General features: G+C 36.5%; 1 protein-coding gene across 1 annotated transcript in view; it reads right to left on the bottom strand.

Moving 5' to 3' along the window:
- Nucleotides 1–10,597, bottom strand: part of LOC6651283 (ABC transporter G family member 20) — a 53,312-nt gene extending 42,715 nt beyond the window's left edge. Inside the window, exon 1 of the mRNA XM_023180132.2 lies at nucleotides 10,566–10,597. The gene's annotated coding sequence lies outside the window, so the exon portion shown is untranslated. The remainder of the gene's footprint in view (nucleotides 1–10,565) is intronic.
- Nucleotides 10,598–19,451: the final 8,854 nt, after the last annotated feature.

A 19,451-nucleotide genomic window follows, 5' to 3' on the forward strand; every position in this document is an offset into this window, starting at 1 on the left:
GTATGTATATGTATGTAAGTACATTGTAGATACCATTAATGAGAAATTTTACACATATTCTGTAAATGAATAGTTGGAAATTGTAAAGTTGGAAATGCAATAAACCAAAAACTATGCCAAATTATCGTATCAAACACAACAACCTAATATTCTTTCAAATTGTTAAGAGTTATGCATAAGAACTGAATATGGAAACATTACAAAGGCTATTTTAAAATTAAAATCACAATTCTATTTTGGTAGTTCTATATTTACATATGAAATATATAATGCTTGAGTAATTGAGCATTTAGAAGAATGCGGAATTGTCAGGGGTCAAATGACTTTACGACATCAGAAGATTAAAACTCATTATTTGAGTGAATCAGGCAACCATAACTAGCATTGCAGCTGATAAAATCGCAAACGATATATCACCTTGAACTAAATCTTTAATCATAAACCACACTACTTAAGTTTGCGTAGAAAACAATATAGTTTACTTACATATAACCATGAATACATGCCATAATGACTTTAAAATTGTTAATCTTTAAATCTATTTAATTGCATAACTTCAACTTTGTCTCAGTCGTGTCTAATGACAGGACAATTAACTGATTTTTTATTGATATATAATTAATCATATCTATTTGGTATTCTCTAGAATCTAGTTTAATTACTACCTTGAATATGTAATCCGCAAACTGGTTTAGTTTTATCGTTGAAATTTTATGTCCAATTTCAGATTATTTGGACATTGTACTTCCTTGTAAATAAGCAATTTGTAATCATTCGCAAAGTAAATAAATGAGGTAATAAAATAAATGGCTAATAATAACTATGGCAACTAATCTTTCTGAAGTGAACTTTCGCTGTGTTAAATAATTTATGCACTCTAAACTATAGAAAATTAGCAATTGTCTGTAAATTACAGCAAAGTCAGTGAAACCTCAGACTTTGCACATTCACAAATCACTTGATTCAAGTGGCAAGTTAATGGCTCAAGGAATGTGCATCCTCGAAAATATGGCAACGCGGAGAACTCATTGAATTGTTGGCTGCCAGCAATTGTTTCGCACTTAGTCACAGTTTAGAAGCTGAGTCAAAAACCGGATTCTAGTTAAATCTTAGTCGCTAATAAACTTGCCTATAACAGAACTTTAGCACAGAGGTCGTCAACTGAACGCCACCGCCTAGGCAAACTTTGTTTTTATTGCATTTAAATGAGTATTTGAGTTTTTTTTTTTGTTTTTTGCACCCCTCTCCATGTTTTGAGTATCTTGGACTTGCGACTCGAACTTGGCAATGAATTTTTTTTTAGCTGTTGTTTACTATTTGTGTAACAAATCAATGCGAGATTACAATCCATACTGCACATGCATAGGAGTATAAGCTTACAGATGGCTTTGCATGCCAACAAAACACTCAACACATAACATACTAACATTCAAATGCAAATGATTGCAGCTTCTCTATATCAGAATGTCTGTAATTTACACATAAATTAAAATAAATGCCAGTGCTTGAAAATCTAGAAATTTTCCGACCCCTTTCTTCTGCTTTATTCCATATGATTCAATTTGAAATTCAATCTGAAATGCTCAATGTGTGAGAAATTGTCTAAGGTCAGTTTGGGTCATGGCCTAATAAACATGGTCTGTCGGAGATGACACAATTTGTGATCAAAAATATAAATTATAGACAAAATACTTTGCAGAATTTGTTTTAAGTCAACACTTAATTGCAAAACTAATACAAAACCAAATACACTCAGAATAACACTACTTCAAAAAGTACTAAATTTGACAAGGCAACTAAGTATAGTTAAAATATCAACTAAATAGGCTATAAAACATATGCAACAAAATCTTTTAATGTCAACCACAGAAGAATCGGTTTATGTAAGCCCTTAGCAATGATATCAGCGATAATAACTTGGAACAGCCTGACACTTTAAGCGTTAAACTTGCTAAAATTATATAGAAAACACATTTTGAAGGCATTCAAATATTTGCTTTATAAGAAAATTTTGTTATTGAGTTGGAAAAATAACGTCACTTTTAGTGCACCATCTTTGCTTTTGGTTTTTGCCATAATGAAACAATTTTCTCACTGAAAATTTAATTTTTTCTTAATTAGTTAAACTTAGTTGGGGGTCAAGGCGAGCAGAGTGAGTGTTTGTTTAGAAGTAAACCTGTTTATGTACCACATTTTAAAGATAAATCTCTTCTCCAGAACGACAAACAAGTGCATTCCAATACTGGCATACTATGTATGTAGTTACGCCCCCTTGTATGTCTTTACAGTTTAACATCATCCAGTGATTTCTTTGGATATCATGACTTTACCTCTTCACAGGGTGATTTTCACACATTTCTAACACATTTGCTCACACCCACTGAAATATTTATGTCTTTGCATATTTCACAAACACATTTGCACATGACAATAACAGCAAGGAGAACAAGAAGAGCAGGAGCAACCAGCAGCAGCAACAACAGAAACATTGCCATCAAGGATTAGCGTTCAGGGGCAGACAGCAGACACTGAACCCAATGATGATGATGATGATGACGATGCTGCTGATGATACTGACAACCACTGCAAAGTAGCAAATAGAAGCAGCAGACGTTGCTGCACCCTCTGACATCGCCGTCAACAGGACCGAAACATAAAGTGCATTGCGTCTGCTGCACCAAAGAGACGCCAGGCAACTCTGATGGTGGCAAACATCATAACGACACAGACACGTACATACATACATACATCACCCCATGGGATATGGGATGTTCAAGTGGAGAGGCACAAATCTCTGTGACACCGACAATCACTTTCAAGCCGCAACCCAAAGGCAAAACCCAAGCCAAACAAATAAAAACCAAACCAAATGCAGCCGAAAGTTTTGCGCGAAATCGATCAAGTATACGCCCCGTATAAGCGTAAATCTCATATATTCAACCGTCTTCAAGGATGCCAGACAAAGTCACGGAGATGACTTGTCTCCTGTTTAGCATCTATTTGCATATATGTATGATTCGACGAAAGAAAGGTTTTTGTTTGCCTCAGCTTTCTGTTTGTGGGTGTCTGTGTATATGTGTGTTTTTTTTTTGCCTGTCTGTTTGTTGGTTTGTTTGCTCTTTTGCGTGTGAGTTGTGTGTAAATATTTAAACACTTTTATTGCTTTTATTACGCAAAACAGAATAAAATATATCAAGAGTCTTGAGATTTCCTGTACCAGATATTCAACCCTTTAATTACACTTTTCAATTCCCCTTTGGAATGAAAAAGTTTCTACACTTTTGCACATGTCAGACATTTATTTTTATTCACCAGGGTTAAGGGAATGTTTATCTCATAGCTTTGTGTTACTTGAAAAAATATATATTTACTTTAATTTGGCCAGAGAAATTGTGTAGCCGTGTGTTAATAAAATCAATCGAAATGGTCCCAAAAATTTAATTGGCCTAAAGAAAAATAAATAAAACAATAATATAAAAGAAAAGACAGAATGAAATAAATAAACGGGCCAGTAAACGTAAAACGAATGCAGTCCAATGCACACACACACTCATACACTCACACACACATACACACAAATGGAAAAGTCAAAAGGCGTTTTTGGAGTTGTCCTTTTATATCCTTACAAGAAAGAGCATATAAGGCATCAAAAGCCAAAACTATCCTATTAAAGAGAATAAAAAATTGTTGATTGACTGACATTTAAATTAATTATTCCAAATTTAGTTGGTAATAGAAGAATAGACTAATTGAAACTAGTACAGCCTAATGAGTACACAAATTTCGATCATATCCATAGTTTGTCTCAATTTTATTATTTCGTTTCGAAAATACAAATTTTTTTGACTCTGCTTCATTTTTCTCATATTGGCATATTGATAGAGCCATGACAAACGTTGCCCGTTATTCTCCATATATCTTTATAACATATCTATAGATATCTGTATATAAATATATATATATATATATATGTATATATGTGTGTTTGTATATTCGTTTTTACAATTGACTGTCGCCGGCAATTGTTTGGCTATGATTTAACTAACATGCAGTTTTTCTGGGTCCTGCATAGGGTCCTGCAAAAGCTGAATGCATGGGAATAAAGGCCATTTCAATATTTGTCTGAAAAACGCATAATTCATTTGTATTGCTCGCAGGCGCATCGTGCATTTAATTTATTTTTATTCATATTATTTTTAGGTTAGTTTCGTTTTATTGGTTTTTAAGTAAAAGCAATTAAACAAACATGTAGAGGATATAGCATGGAGGTGGGGTTGAAATAAAAGCAAACCTCATAATTAACACGGTCTGGCAAAATTGCGCAAACATTTTCCAGCCAATTATGCACAGATTTTTCATGCTCATTTTTCCAAGGTTTCCCACCAAATAGCAACCGAACAACTAACTGACTACTTTCAGCTAAAAATTTAGTCGACAACAATAACAATTAAAAATGAGCCACCATTGCATTTTATGCAAGTTTTACAGTTGAGCGGATTTTCGGTTGAAATAGAAACTACAAAAAAAACAAAAAAAAAAATAAAATTAAAACTAAAGCAAACCAAGCTCGAGTCTTGGTTTTCCAGTCACAATGACGTTGATAATGATAATAATGTTGTTGATGTTGATGATGCCTCTTCTGGCTTAGTGCTTAGTCAACTTTGTTTGCTTTTCCAGCTGGTGAGTAATCGCAAACTGATTTTGTTCAGCCGGAGACAAAACGCGAAACATCCAACTTGGTCTGACTTGTACTTGTAGTGAGGTGGTCGGTCGGTAAGCGGCTTTTCTGTTGTTGTAAGTGAAGAAGTCCGCATCTTGACTTACTCTGCTCCGTTCTCCTTCAGTGACCAACTAAATGACTAACAGACTGACTGACTGACTGGCTGACTAACGTGCCTGATGTGCCTTCTAGTGTCAGTTGCTGGTACAACAGCATAAAGAGCCATCAGCCCGAAATAATCTGTCTACAGCATATTTTCAATTTGCCCGCTTTAAGGGGATTTACTTTAATGACAAGCAAACAACAAGATGGGCAAAGAGTTAAGATCAAGGCGCAATGACAAAGTCTCTTGCACAATCATCTCAATTGTATGAAAATTTAAAGCAAATCATCTAACTGAAAATCCAATCAACACCTTTTTCATTTGCTCTGATTACTTAAGCATTGTATTCAAGTATCCAAATGTTTGCATTCTGCTAAATATCTCTTAAGTCTAAAAACCCATTTTCTTTGATGTTCACTTTGATAAAAGTAACTCGACCTAGCTTTATTGTTAAATATTGTTTCCCTTTTGTAATTAGAGAACAAGTTTTTGAAGTTTTACAATATAATTACTTAATTCATTTCAGTTCTAATCCTGATTCATACAATTCATATGTAATTGATTTAAATTTAATTTACATTATTAAAAAACTTTTAGAAATAATTGACACAAGCGAGTTCTTTCACCCTTATTATACCCTTGCAAAAAGGGTATATTCATTTTGGTCAAAAGTGTGCAACGCATAAAAGGAAGCATCTCCGACCATATAAAGTATATATATTCTTGATCAGCACGACGAGACGAGTTCAAATAGCCATGTCCGTCCGTCCGTCCGTCCGTCCGTCCGTCTGTCCGTCCGTCTGGATCAACGCAAACTCCTCCTAGACCGTTAAAGCTACAGAGCTGATTTTGCATGTAGGCTTGTATATACTGCAGGCGTTGTATATCTCGGATTCAGCCGGATCGGATCACTATATCCTATAGCTCCCATACAAATGGCAAAGTCACGAACAGTGACTATTCTTAATACCTTCGTTATTTTCTGAGCTATTGTCGTAAAATTTAATATTGTCAATTTCACATATAAACGACTACGCCAAATTTGATCAAGATCGGGTGACTATATCATATAGCTCCCATAGGAACGATCTTTCGAAAACAGTGACTTTTGTCAATAACTTCGTTACTTTTGCCGCGATTGCTTTCAAATTAAACATTTGTTAGTTTAATATATCTGTTAATGACTGCGCCAAATTTGATAAGGATCGGGTAACTATATCATATAGCTCCCATAGGAACAATCGGTGGAAAACAGTGCCTTTGATCAATATCTTCGTTATTTCCTATAAAGGCCGTCCTTTCGGAAACATTAGCCTTTTTAGCTTAAACGTGTTTCCACTTTGATGGCTATAAGTAAGGAAAGAGTTACCAAAAAAATTGCAAGGGTATACAAACTTTGACGCGGTCGAAGTTAGCCCCGGCCCTCTGGTTAATTATAAATTTGGTGCTTAATGCAGTGACTGTGTTTTGGATGGCTCCGCCAATTAAAGACCATGCCAATCGCAGTGGAGTAAATGAAAATATGTGAAAAACTCATACTCAAACTCAGGCACGAGTTTTTATGTGCATATATACATTCGAAAACATTCATATATATGTGCCCCCAGGTTGGGCAACCTTTAAAACGAAATGCAAATAAGTCAAGAAAGAAGAACAAAACATTATACAACAAGAAAAAAAACGTGAAAAGGAAACCACGTTGCAACATCAAATGGCAAAAAAAAATCAGTTACATATGCCTGTTTATATGCAAATATCACTTGTACATATGTGCGTAAACATTTGGCAATTACGCGAGGCAACATTTTGGTTGCTTTTTCTCTTTTGTTGGCTCTTGGTTGTTTTCGCCGCTGGGCTACTGTTTGTTGTTCTATTTGCTGATATACAATGGGAAAAAAAAATCCAAAATATGCGAAAATATTGGGAACAAGGTCTTGCTTTGCTTGTGGGGATTTTCAATTTAAATTGTGATTAAATTTTGTGCACATCAATGGATAAAGTCAAACACACAACCAACACACCTTCAATATAAAGATAGCTTCCCAGTAGATATATTCATATTTTTATTGATTTGTTGTAGACTCTAGATTTCCACTTCTTTCTCAAGTCTCACTTTGAGATTATTGCTCATTTTCCCTGTCCCATGCGCTTAGCTTGGCATTTGTTATGCAAATTTATTTTCGATTACTTGTTACCAAAGATTTGCTTCAGATTATGCAAATATGCCAAACGTAAGACAGACACACACACACATACACACGCATACACACAAACAGAATGGGTGAGCAAGTTTGATGAGGAGAGGGTGGGCGGTGTTATAGACTATATCTTCCCTGTCGATCTGCCTTACAAGTGGCTTATTACTGTTAAAGCCAGGAAACTGTACAACAACAACAACACAATTTTTGCATATTTTCTCATGTTATTGTTATTTTTTTATACTTTGCTTATTTAAGGCATAAAAAATGATGACTTGGAAAATCTATTTTCATATTCGATGATTGTTTATCGTTTTAGTTGTCAATTGATTTAATAGGAAGTTATATCAACTTTGGCAGTAACAAAGGCAATTTACCATAATTAAATCTAACTGGATTGTTTGATTTTATTGATATTTATTACAATAATGGCAAATGGTTGAATACTACATCAATTTTTATCTGAAATGAAGAAAACTTTTGCTTTTCCTCAATTTATTTTAATTCATTCAAATGGTTTTCATTTATTTTAATATGTAAGAGAAGAAAAATATTTTCATAAAGTGAAAGAGTAAGAGTACTAATATTTTGGAAAGGCTCCTGTTATTCACATATTTTCAAATATGAACTTCTACTTAGCAAGCATTATCTTTGCGTGGTATTGATTGCGTTTTGGATCTGTTCAGAGAATAAGAACAGAATTCATTAAGGGTATCTATAATTCGATGGGTAGGTCTCTCTTTTTCTGGTAAAAATTAAATCACAGAGATAAATTAAATGTTGAAAGGACTTTTGGTTTGGCTCTTGCCATAACGTACAACTTTGATTGCAATTGTGTGGTGGCGTCTCATATCCGTTTTACATATCACATTTTTCAGGATTTTTTTTCGGTCTGTATATATTGTCGCTACCTTTCAGTTCTTTGTATTTGGTTGACTATTTTTATTGGTGGTTGCCTTTTGTATGTGTGGTCGTTTAATTGAATAATTGTATATACGCCAACATATTATGTATACGTATATGTAGGTATATATTGTAAAATGATGCTCAATATTTTTATTTATTTTCGCTTAGTCTGTAAATCAATTGGCAATACAAATGGCATCCGCGGCGGATACAATAAAATACAAATATAACAAATAACCCCAAATGTTCCACCCATCACGACTTTAAAAACTTAACAAAAGGAGGAGAAAATGAGAAAATGCGTTGACAGGCTGACGACAAACAAAAAATAAAAATAATAAAAAAAGGGGGAAAAAAAGGAACGCGCAAAATTAAAAAATTGCAAAAATACAAATAAAATTCCATTCAATTTGCTACAAAATTACAAAAGGCTACAAGGAAATGAAACGACTTGGCATTACCCTGCGAAAAAAATACGATTGGATGTTCTAAAGACATCCTTTGGATCATCTTAGATGAATTGATGAGCATGTGTGCATCGCACGGGAAAACAGAGAGAGACAGAGAGAAAGAGTCCCTTTTAATTATTTAGTGTAATGTATATACCCCACATTAAGTTATTCGATTTACCGGGTATTACAACAGAATCGTTCAGCTGTTGTCGTTTTGTCATTAATTGCACTTTAAAAACCCCAAACAAGTGCCAAAATGTTAAATGCAATTTATTGCATTCAAATTACGAGTGCGTTTGAATACATATAACTCGGCAAGAGCGATAAAAAAAGGATTCACACGCACACATACACAATCAATGAATGAATGTGAACGAGAACGCGTTTAATATAACATAGTCAAACACTAATTAGAATTTCTGGGTGAAACAATTAGCACTGAACATTCGGCAGGAAAATTATTTTCAATTTGCTGCCATCAACAACAAAAATTTGACAACAAAAACGTAAACGAATAAAAGACAATTTAATTTTTCTTTTGCTCTATTAAAGCATCTTTCACACGGAAATTTTTGCGAATGTGTTTGCTATTAAAGCAAGAGATCAAAGATCTGTGATACACACGAAAATTTACATTTTTTAATGGGAATTCACATCATAAAAGAATATTATTTATACATTATATTGTCGAAGCATGACTTGCCCATCTGTGAAGGAGAGCGATGAATTTCCAATTAAAAGTAGAACCGAATCGATGACTAAGTTATATTCTTTTTGGTCATAATGTTGAAGGTCATTTTCATTGACTGGAAATTCACTTGTTTTGGCTACTTTATCATTTTTTCATTTTTGGCAATTCATGTGAAATAATTAAAAGTCAGACGATGTCCAAGTTGGCAAGTTGGCCAAGTTAAAATGCCTCATAATTGTGTTGCATAATTTAATTATGATGAAATTAGTCAGAATTAATGCCTACCACAAACGGTACTCAAATTGTGACCTTTTCGCATGCATGGAAAACCTTTGTACACAAACCTACATATTTTCATGCCACAGCAACTAAGGTGTGGAGGCGGGGGCAGCGTGGGCAAAGAAGGGGGTAACGAGTTAACTACAAAGTTGAATTGTTGTTTATGCTGCTGCCTGTTGGGTTATTTTCTTCTTTTTTTGCGGTTTTAATTGTGCCAAGTAATGCGGCCACCTCAGCGGTTTGCTCTCATTGTTGCGGTTTGTGTGTAAACTGAAAGGTTAAGTACCCCTTTTTCAATTCCCCTTTCACACCGCTCCCCCAAGTTGTTTGAACCAACAAATTAAATCATTATAAATGACTCTGTTGTAGACGATGACGATAAGAAGTTGTTTTGGAATTGATCAAGTGTTTTTTTTTTGCTTTTGCTTTGCGACTGCAAAATTCGAATTGATGGACGACTGATAAGCCAATAAACTTTACCAAATGAATTAGTTGCAAATGCGAGATTTAATATTCCCTTTTATCATTAGTTTTTGAAAGGTGCAAGTTGAATTACAAATTCCGTTCCTTTTGTATTACATGACCTCCAACCCCTTGAGCCCATTTCATTGACTTTGTGTCATTTAAAAATCAATCAATGGAGTTTTCAGTTTAAAGCTAATTTTTAGGCTCTCTTTTGTGGATCATTATAATAATTTATTGATTCATAATTCCTTCATAAGATGCGTCTTTAATCAATGTCTAAGTTGCTTCAAATCTATGCGTTAACTCAATGAACAAACATAAATGCCCTTCTACCAAATATGGCTGTTGTTTCTTTTCAGAGTTCAAAAAACGCAAAAACGGCAGAAGCAACAACTGAGGCTATGGGCAGAAGCAACAGCAACATCCACATTGACAGCAGCAGCTTCAGCTTATGGCTGAGTTTGCATTTTAAAGCTGTTGCTGTTGACCTTGGGCTGCATAAATCGAATTGGAGCAGGTCGTTGACGAAGTTGCTGCTGTTGCAGAGAATGTAGAGCTCTGGCTCTGGCTGTCATTATTGTATTGTATTTTTATTTTTTTTTTTCTTCTTCTTTGCGGTTAAGGGAATCCTTGAAATTAAGATGAGAATCTTGTTGTATGTGATTATTGATGTGGCTGGAAATGCCAGCATTTAGCTTCTTTTGAAATAATAATGTGGTCTTTGTTGTTGTTGTTTATATTGTAGATTTACCTTGAAGTTCTTAAAGTGTGCTGATGATTTTCCACAATTCACACAGCTAATAAGAATGTTAATGATTTTAAACAATATAGAGAAATACACAATTTTTCCTTTGCTTGTTGATTTACTTTTTTCTCTTTTTTATTATTATTATTATTATTATTATTTTTTGCTGACTAACTTTTTGGCTTTGCGTTTGCAAAGTAAACAAAAAAACACACAAAAAACTGTAAAGAACACGTTTGCTTTTAGTTAACTAGTTTTGGCAATGCCCAAAGATTGCGATTGAGCAAAAGATTGAAAACACAAATACACACACCTTTACACTTGGACAGCCAAAACACGCACACTAAGATAGACAAATAGCAAGCAAACTAGGTAAACCGAACGTTGCTTTTGTTGTTGTTATTGTTGTTGTCGTTGAAGTTGCTGCTGCTGCTGCTGCTGCTGCTGTGGAATGGACTACTTGCACAATTAACTCTAGCTAATATTGCTTCACATGGAAAATTATATTTTATTTATTTCACGCACTAATCAATGGATATTTATTTAAAATACGTTGGACAAGTTGTTTTTCCTTTTTTGTTTTCGCAGCTTAAGTTCTCAACGTTTCCGCGTGTTGCTGCTGCTCGGCTCAGCGACAAAAGTTAACTGATCGCTTGTATTGCTGATGGTGCTGACAGATCGACAACCGGAGACTTGAAGCTAGAGCAACCAGCAGCAGCAACCAGCAGCAGCCGTAGTTGTTATTGGCGTCGACGTTGACGTCGGCATCGTATTATAAAGTTGTCTAAAAAGATTACAGCAAAATAGTAAGTGGTCTACCTTCTGGCTTGTTGCTAGACACCTGCAGCAAAGTATAAAGCCCAAAGTCTACCCACATATGGGAACAGTTTACTTCTGACGGGAACACTTTAGGCATAAAACTCGAGCTTGTACTCAAACTGGTTTGTGTCTGAACTAAAGCTTGAAACTGATCAAGCTTCATATAAATGGAAGTTTCGTTGTGTAAAAGGGAGAGAAAAACATAACAACAAACTGATATTACTGACACTAAGTAAGATCGTTTTTCCTTATTTAAAAACAAACAAAATTGCAAATCCTACTTAAATCTTAATATGCAAGTCAATAAAGAAATCAGTTCATATACATATGTAAAACGAGATAATTCTAAAGTATGTAAAAAAAGGGTAAAAGGGGGTAGCCATTGTATATCGTTACCAGGTTAAAAAGGGGTAGCCATATATTTTTACCAAAATGGTTTTTGTATACCTAATACAGAATTCTTCCCAAACGTAAGGTCGCTTTTATAAAGAGATATAAAGATACAGCTGTTTTTGTTAATATTAATATTAATATATTGGCTTAAATTTAGCTAGGAATACGTAAACACACAAACCTAGTTATTCTTCCTTGGCCAGTATCGAGTCCAAGATTCATTGCCAAGTCAAACGAAACGTCAGCTTCATATATGGATATATGGATTTAGCTTGAGCTTCTAAACTAACATTCATTCTTAATGGGCACAATGCACGCAAATTGGTTATTTACTGTAATAAAATAATATAAATAAGTTGTGTACACTTTTATCCTTTAGATATCTCATGCATGTCTGTTGGCCAGCTGATAAAACCATCGCTCTAACAATTGAACTCTCTCAGGGCTATTGCCAGCCAGCCTCTTCTCCGGAGCCCTTTTTGTGGTGGCTCTGCTCCAAAAGATAAGCAAGACCATTCCATGGTTCATTCCAGTTTGTGCTAAAATAACTTGAACTAAAGCCACAACAAATAAAACGCCTATTAGTTATTGTTGTTTGATTTGCAAAGCGCTTGTCATTTGTTAAATAAATTGATGGCCATTGCGGTTCCAGGCAAATATCATAAAATGGAGTGCAAAGAACGAAATCATCAGCAAACAAAAATAAATGGACAAAGCTGAAAAGTTTGCAAGTAAAAATTTAATATTTAAAATATTTAGAAAAAAAGAATAAATAAAAATGGAGAAGATGTCGGACCCACAATCAGCAGCTGTCAGAGCAATGAGTAGAGCATTCAGCAACGTACTCAAAAAAAAAGGAAAGGGAAGAAGCCAACAAAAAGTATGAAATGACATTGCCATTTTGAATAATGACATAGCAAGGCGTCAGTCTCACACACACACACACAGACAGACACACAAAAGTCTTAGGAATGGAAAATGCCAAAATGGTACGCTCAGCAGGGAAGAAATGTGCTTATCCAGCCTGATGACAGAGATAAGCACCAACAACTACTACTACATTTTTGAATGCTTCCCCCAATTGAGAATTGGCCAACAATTTTGCTCCCATTACTCTCAAATGCTAATGAACAATGTCAAGGTGTTGTCAAGTGCATTTTAAATTGAAAGCAACAGCCCCAAAATGGACTCCCAAAATGCAGTGGGGTACTTACGAGAAGCTGGGTTTTGAATCAAATAAAGTTACTGGAAATTGCTCTGATATATATTTAACAATAAAAATTCATTGAAATATTAATTTAACCTATCTATTCTATTTATCTAATCTCTTTATCTATCTAATCTATTTAACATCATCATCTCATTTAGTTTTACTATATATCTACATATTTTCTTTAAAAAAGGATCACTTTTGTATCTGGACTGTTTCTTTTTGATGATGTCAGGCCACTGTCGTTTGCACTACCCTTTAAATGACTTAATGAACAATGAATCTTCTGGTGCACCTATTCCCAGCCATGAGGCCATAATCACAGAGGTGCAATTTCTGCAGTAAGCAGAAGAAAAAAAAACTCAAGAAATGCTCTGGCAACATCATCAGCAATAACAACATCAAGAAATATAGGGCATTTTCTCTGGCAAAAGTGGCAAGTAGACAATAAAGACCCAACAACGCGGCAGAATAAGAAAGAAGGCGAAATAGTTGCAAAAACTAGAATTAAACTTGCTGCCATTGCTGGTGCTCGTCCTGCTGCTCTTGTTGCTGCTGCCACTGCAGTTTTTAATAAAATTTCTTCTTTTTGTATGTCCCCTTTCTTCCTATGCTCAGTCACTCCACGTCTTAGCACCCTCACTTTCTTGAGTGTTGAAAAAACAACTTGAGATTGTAATTAGTTTTTGTTGCTACTGGGTTTAACTCCTGCGGCAAAACGGAAACTTTCAAATTGAACTGCCAGTTTCTTCACCCTCCTTACCCTGTCATGAAAATATATACCAGACTATATACATATTTATTTGCGGTCGCTCCAAATTATAAATATGTAGGCGCAGGGTAAAATAAAAACCTCATTAAATATGCGAAATGTTATACCCACTCATAAAAAAAAACAGAAAACTTCCACAAAAATCTGCAATTGGAAAACGTAAACGGGAATACGAGGAATAGGACATAGCGGACAAAGTACTGTAAATAAGAATTATGAATGTCCTGTAAGCCACAAGACCTACAATGAGAAAAAAATTATTTAACTTGGTCTTAAAGCCAAAATAAACAGAGAAAGAATTTCTTAACTTGCAACAGGTAAATCTCTACTCAGCGATTTGATTCTTGCTCCTTACATAAAAAAAGTCTAAGACCAAAAAATGAGGCCAGGACCGTGGCCTAACGAGCCATTTGGGAGGACATTTGGCGTCCAGAAATGAGTTCTATAATATGCGTAATTTGCCTAAAATGAACTTGAGACTTCTTCGAGTTTTATGGCAGATTTGATAGCTTGTAAAAAGAAATCATTGTGTAGAAAATATAAATTGAAAAAAAGAAGACTGCAAACCAAATATATAAATATTTGACTTTCTAATTTTTGCACTTTGCCATGTTTAATTACAGCGTAAAGCTAAAAAAAAAGTGGCTCAATTAAAATGGCAGCACGAAATGGCAGCAGCACACGATGGCAGAACAAAATTGAAGCGGAATTATTTCATTTGAGAGAAAAGTCGAGTCAAAGTCAAAAACGTTTTAACTTTTTAAGCGCCAACGTAATGCGACCTAAAGCTGAATGGACCATGGCGCAGGGTAGAATAGTGGTGGAACAAGGGGCAAGGACATGATGGAGAGGGAAAAGAAGGCAAAAGTGGAGGCCTCAGAGATGAAATAGAGCGCTGGCTGCCAAGGACATGCTACTGATTCTCTCATACAGATTCTGATGCTGATGTGTTTGCAACACATTGAGGTTACGCGAAGCGAAAGGCAGTCCGACAGACAGACATTTAGACAGTTGAAATTCGCCAGCATCAGTAAATGTGTGCGTGTGTCTGTGACTGTTTGTGTGTGTGTGTGTGTGTGTGTGCGTATGTGTTTGTGTATGAATGTATCTCAACGTTACGAGTTACTTCACTGAACTGAGATTGTGGCTGCCAACTTGACTATGACTATGACTCTCTGACTATGGCACAAGCTGTGGCAATGGTAGTAGGCTATGGATATGTGGCCATACAATGATTCAGAATCCGATTTCAGGCGTAAGCCTGACACTCGGGTCATTCACACAAAAGGAAGTGGAAGAAAACCAGGGGGCCGGGGTGGGTAAAAGTCTTTCATCAATCTCCCCTACTGAAATCCAAAGGCCATTGCTAAGATACATGTAGGAACCGGTGATGAGGTACCGATAGACAACAAAAGAACCAGAAGCGGTCATCGTTTCTGAAGCCAGTTCGTGGGGCTAGGCCGGCATAACCTAATAATAAATGACGGTCACACTGGACTTGGAAGTTTGCAACGAAAGCGAGCACACGCTTCGGGACAGACCTGGAGCCAATTTCTTTTCTTTTTTATATCAAAGCCATAATATTCAATTGTCAAACTAACCGCCAATAAAAACCCGTAAAATAAATACCACAAATTGGGGGCTCGTCCGGGATGGCAGCTTAAAAGTGAAACAATTGATATTGGCTATTGAATTTTACAAATTCGTTAAAACTTGTAAAATTCTAAGAAGGAGGGAGACAGCAAGTGACGCTGCCTCGAAGAAACGTTCACGTGAGAGGAAGAGAGATAGCTGCAGTAAAAGCGCGGTATCGGCGAGCAACAAGAACTAGAAAATTTGGCCGACGAGGGAGACAGCAAGTGACGCTGACATAAGGAAACTGCAGAAGGAGTGAGAAAGCTGATCAGAAAGGTGGTTCTGGAATTTTCGCAGCACGTGACGAAATATTCGTGAAGTTTGGCCGAAGAAGGTACCATTGAGGTACACCAGCAATAATAAGGCAAGGCAGGAACGGATCGAAGGGCAACAACGATTCCGGTTGCAAGATTGATTCAAGGTTGCAAAGGCGATACGAGGCTGCCACAACGGAGGCTGTGTAGATTGCTGGAGAAGTGTACAGTAGTTTACCAGTGTTGGTGGCAACAACGTTTCAAGGTTGTGATAACTGCTGGAGAAGTGTACAGCGGTTAGCCAGGGCTGGACGCAACGAATTTGAAATTCTACAGAGACTAGCGTTGAGTTCTAGGAGTGAACTGCGTTAGTAGTGGACAAAATCTGGTGGTGACGGCGTGAACAACGGAGACTAGCGTTGAGTTCTAGGAGTGAACTGCGTTAGTAGTGGACAAAATCTGGTGGTGACGGCGTGAACAACGGAGACTAGCGTTGAGTTCTAGGAGTGAACTGCGTTGGTGGCGGTGGTGTGATCAACTTCTGGTGGCGGCGGCGTGAGAAAATTTTGGCAGCGGCAACAACTCAAAGGTTGGCGAGAAACTTCAATATTGTTGCTGAGAGAGGATTTGTGAAGGAATTTGGCGATAAGACTAATCAACATCGAAGACGACGACAAAGCAGGACGACGTGGGACCAACGAAAGACGGGAAAAGCGTATGTTATTCAGATCTAGCGAAAACTGATAACAATTTTCAAAGCTAGAAAATAATACTAACATAGTATAAGAAGAATTGTACGTTATTTTAAGTTCTTGTAATTGAGATGGAGCTTGCAGAGATTCTGTCTCTAAGCGTGGTGGCTTTGCGATCGAAATTATCCGAACTAGGGCTACCTACGACTGGCAGGAAACGGGATTTGCAGAATAGGTTACTCACCCATTATGGTGTGCAGGAGGAAGATGAGGAATCAGACGATCAGTCAGTGGTAACAGCGAATGGGGGACTAGAGATTGCAGCAGAAAACGTAGTTAGACCCGAGAGATCATGGTTTACTTTGAAAGATGTTGAGGACAGTGTGTCACAGTATTCTGGTTCAGATATTCCTAACATTGCTCAATGGATTGAAGAACTAGAAGAATGTGCAGCCACGGTACAGTGGAATGAATTACAGTTATTTGTGTATGGAAAACAGTTATTGTGTGGGGCGGCAAAATCTTTCATAAGGAGTCAGAGAAATATTAAAAACTGGAGTTCTTTGAAAACAGCTCTTCAGGCTGAGTTTAGTGTAAAAATATCTTCAGCTGCAGTACATAAAAAGTTAAATCAGCGCCAACAGAAGAAAGGCGAAACTCTAAATGAATACTTATATGCATTGATGGAAATTGCGAAGCCGGTAAACGTAGATGAGGAGAGTCTGATAGAGTACTTCGTTAAAGGTATTCCGGATACAAAAACCAACAAAATGATGTTATTCCAAGCTCGCAATATTTCAGAGTTAAAGTTTCAAATCGAAGTTTATAAGAAGGGGCGTGATTCATACAGGGCAACGAACAGATTTGAAAGTAAGGCATATGGTTCAAGTGAAGCACAGGCAGTACAGGCTCGAGAGAGAAAATGTTTTGGTTGCGGAGAGGCGACTCATTTAAGAAAAGATTGTCCTAAGTTCGATCGAAAGTGTTTTAAGTGCGGTCAGCCAGGTCATCGTGCAGCTCAGTGTAGTATCGAAACGCAGATTAAACGAGAAAAGCACGCGAATGTTGTTCAACATGACAAAGTTGAAGTTAGTTCGAGTACGTTCACTCCGTCTGGGTTAGAGCTAAAGAAGGTTAGCTATGAGAATATTGAATTTAAAGGGCTCATAGATACAGGAGCAGATATGTGCTTGATTCGTCGAAGTATTTTTTGGAAGCTAGGAGTTAAACAACTAACAGGTCCTGGAAAGTGTTTGGTAGGAATAGGAGATGCGAAAATTTTAACGTTTGGTAGTTTCTCTTTAATGGTGATCATCGACAAAATCAAAATAGTAGTTGAGTTTCATGTAGTTCCCGATGAGGACATGGGGTTTGACGCTATTTTGGGAAGAACGATTCTTGATAGTGTTGACATGAAGGTAACAAAAAATGGCACTCAGTTTTTGATTAGCAGTAAGCAGAAGTTAGAAGAAGAAAATACTGAATCTGTTGAGGATTGGATGAAACAATTTGAAGATGTCTGCACAGTTTTTGAAGGGAAGGACGAAATCGGTTTAGAGTTGTCTCATTTAAGCCAAGAACAGGCTAAAGAGGTCGAAATGATAGTTGAGCGATACAAGCCAAAACGCAATCCTGATGCGAAGATTGAAATGAGAATTATTTTGAAAGATGATATTCCCGTATACCAACACCCAAGACGGTTGGCCTACTGCGATCAGCAGATTGTAGATAATCAGATACAAGAATGGCTTGAGGAAGGAATTATTCGAGATAGTACATCAGTGTATGCATCCCCTATAGTATTGGTAGCAAAGTCAAACGGAGCTAAAAGGTTGTGCTGCGATTATAGAAAATTGAATGAAAAGATAATTCGCGATAATTTTCCGATAGTATTGATGGACAGTGTAATTGATCAATTGCAAGGAGGAAAGGTTTTTACTACACTGGACTTGAAGAACGGATATTTTCATGTACCAGTAGAAGCAAGTTCGCAAAAGTTCACGGCATTTGTTACCCAGAAAGGACAGTACGAATTCTTATATGTACCGTTTGGTATCTCAAACTCTCCAGCGGTCTTTACGAGATTCATGATGGCAGCAATGCAGGAGTTGATTCAGAAAGGTATAGCGATCGTATATATGGATGATATCATCATTCCAAGCAGGGACATTGAAGAAGGTATGTCAAGAATTAAATTAGTTTTGGGGGTAGCCGAGAAGAACGGATTACAGCTTAACTGGAAAAAGTGTCAGATTCTACAAAATCAAGTCAATTTTCTAGGATACGTGATTAGTGAAGGGATAATAAAACCGAGTGAAGAGAAAATTTCGTCGGTACACAATTTCCCAAGACCGCATGATAAGAAAGCAGTGCAAAGGTTTCTCGGTTTAACATCGTATTTTCGAAAATTCATTGAGGGATATGCCTTGATGGCGAAGCCACTTTCCGATATGCTAAGAAAGGATAGTAAATTTGTGTTCAGCGAGATTGAGGAGTTATCATTTGAACGATTGAAGGCATCGTTAACTAGTGAGTCGGTATTGAGGTTATATAATCCGAAAGCGCAAACAGAGGTCCATGCTGACGCATCAAAATACGGTTACGGAGCAATTCTAATGCAGAAAGATACGGAGGATAATTTGTTCCATCCCATTCAGTACATGAGCCGGAAAACAAAGCCATGTGAGCAGAATTATCATTCATACGAACTAGAAGTTTTAGCCATAATTGAGGCTCTAAAGAAGTGGCGAGTTTACATTCTTGGCTTGCAGTTCACTATAGTTACAGACTGTAATGCATTTACTATGACCATGAAAAAACAGGAAGTTCCATTAAGAGTAGCCCGGTGGGCCATGTTTTTGCAGGATTTTAGTTACAGTCTAGAACATCGGTCAGGATCAAGGATGAGGCATGTAGATGCTTTGAGTCGTGTCGCCTGTTATTCGATATCGGATAGTATTATTCATCGTCTGAAAGAAGCTCAATTGGTTGATGATTGGATAAATGCTATAAGAAGTTTAGTTGAAAAGGGCGGGTATGAGGATTTCTATATTTTGAATGAGGTCTTGTTCAAAGATGCCAATAAGCAGTTAATCGTAGTACCCGAGCAGATGGAGA

The sequence above is a fragment of the Drosophila willistoni genome, chromosome 3R, assembly GCF_018902025.1.
Source record: "Drosophila willistoni isolate 14030-0811.24 chromosome 3R, UCI_dwil_1.1, whole genome shotgun sequence".
Lineage (NCBI taxonomy): Eukaryota > Metazoa > Arthropoda > Insecta > Diptera > Drosophilidae > Drosophila > Drosophila willistoni.